General features: G+C 41.2%; 1 non-coding gene across 1 annotated transcript; it reads right to left on the bottom strand.

Moving 5' to 3' along the window:
* Positions 1-2,223: 2,223 nt before the first annotated feature.
* On the bottom strand, positions 2,224-2,297 carry trnai-aau (transfer RNA isoleucine (anticodon AAU)). The gene has a single exon. It is a non-coding gene; the product is annotated as a tRNA-Ile (tRNA).

The raw sequence follows: 2,297 nt of genomic DNA, 5'->3' as shown, positions 1-2,297 counted from the left end.
AATCATAGTCATTAGCTGGAATATATGTACAACAGGAGTCTCCTACTAAAGCATAGACTCCTCCAGATGCTGCATTTTGAAGGTCCAGCACGAACCTGTTCTGAAGTGCCATTAATCTAACTCCCCTTAATTCTTGTTTGATAGCGTCTAAGCCTTCTAACATGATATTAATAAAAGAGTACATTTCATAAAAAGTCGCATGGGTGAGGCTGTAGAATGAGGCATTAAAGCACATATATAACAAGATGCATTAAATTTCTTTAACTTTACAGTATGATTTATAAATTTATACCACAAATTACTCATATCCCCCTCATTATCAGTTTCATTCAGCCAGTTTGTATACAAAGAGGCTTCGTGTTTAGATTCTTCCTCTTTTGGGGTGGTGACAGGCTTCTACATAAAAAGGAAAAAGGCTGTGCACATCAGTCCCAAGCAGGTTATCCCCATCTGTCCTTGTGGAGACATCACTCCTGCACTTTGTTCAGTTCGTTTGTGACCTTTTTACAGTGGGAAGCATGAATCCAGGGCACCATTTCTGTGACCTTCACAGCAGTGGCAGTGGTCAGCAGCACCTGGTACAGCCCCCTCCACCTGAGTGAACACCATTTCTTTTTCCTGAAGTCTTTCACCAGAATCCAGTCTCCTTATTCACTCATTAGTTCTTACAGCACAGGTAAATCCCTGTGGGCTGGAGCCCAGCATAATCCTAGGCTTTTTTGGTCAACATTGGTCAACAGATTGGTCAACAACTGGGTAATAACTCTTAGAAAAATCTACACATTGTTCCCCTGCCTCAGCTGTGACGTTTTGTAGAACAATTCTAGCTGAAGTTGTAAAATTTCTCTTTGTTCCGTTCCTGCAAAACATCTTATTATGAACAAACAAACCACAATAATCATTTGCATCTAGGGGAATCACTCCCAAGGGTAACCCCCCTTAAAGCTATATTGTTCTACCCATCAGGTTCTGCCACTAGATAAGAGAACCTTTCCCATGAAATCATTTTTTGACCTTCATGATCCCTTCAGGGCGTACAATTAGCACAGAAGCAGCAGCTTTAGTCCACATGTTTTTCAAACAGGATATTAACGATATGATCATAACGAATAATACCAGACCCACAAATATGTATTGAACCAGAGACCCTCTCCATGTTCCTAGCACAGACTGTAGCCATGCACCAATACCCCAATCATCTGGATTGCAGGATTTACGAAGAAAATTATTTTCGCAGTAATTAATTTATTATATTTACTATATTTATTATACACGTGTAAATTAATTACTGCGAAAATAATTTACTTCGTACACTGTGCAGAGTGCCGTATACTCCTAGTTGCTGCACACACGATACATACAGTAAAAAGCCTCAGGCACTGTGTTAGATGTGTTTTCGACGTTATATATGCTTTTATTAATGTCGTCGATTTTACGGTTGCAATTCGACGTTGATTATACGTCGAGGCGACGTATATATACGTATAGCCGTATTTTCGCCGTGAATATACGTATATTCGACGAATCAATGCCCACTGGGTAAACTCTTGAGCAAACTCTGAACCAGCTCTAAGGAAACTAATCCGATTAGACGTTACTTTGACTCATCTTTTTACGCTCAGTGCTGGATTGCTCAAACTCCAGCTAGGGTTAGGGTTAGCATTCCCACGCTACTTAGACACTTTGTTTACGCTCAGTGCTGGATTTTGGGAACTTCAGGACGAGTGGGAATTTTCTCCTATCTGTCAATTCTGTTTTGTTTTGGAGACTCTTGGCTGCCTATGTTGTACAGTGCAGCGTGAAGGAAACATTTTCCAAAACTGTGTCAGCTCAAAAGTTGTAAGAAAACCTCTCCAGCTGCTTTAACTCTCTTCATTTTTGTCATTTAATGTGACACTCGATGTATAACTGGAGCCTCACATATGCAAATGGTGAGGCTCCAGTTCGACACCACTTTACAGTATCTGACAAAAGCATGGCAGACTGTGCCATGACCGGCAGATAACTTCTGCTTATTTTTACCATATTAAACATTGGAAATCCTCCCACTTGCATTTGTGACACTTGATTTTGACTCCACCTAAGACACTCTTAAATCTTCAAACACTTTTCTCTTCTCCCGCAACACTCTTGTCTGTCGGCACTATGTGGCAGCGTTGCATGACAACCCATCTCACCATGGAAAGGAACCTAACAGCTTTGGTAAGAGAGGAGAAAAGAACATGGCCCGTATGGGGATCGAACCCATGACCTTGGCGTTATTAGCACCACGCTCTAACCAACTGAGCTAACCGGCC

Source organism: Lepisosteus platostomus, unplaced genomic scaffold, assembly GCF_059453375.1.
Source record: "Lepisosteus platostomus isolate fLepPlt1 unplaced genomic scaffold, fLepPlt1.hap1 Scaffold_42_H1, whole genome shotgun sequence".
NCBI lineage: Eukaryota > Metazoa > Chordata > Actinopteri > Semionotiformes > Lepisosteidae > Lepisosteus > Lepisosteus platostomus.
The sequence above is the reverse complement of the archived record's forward strand: the minus strand, read 5'-3'. Positions and strand labels throughout refer to the sequence as shown.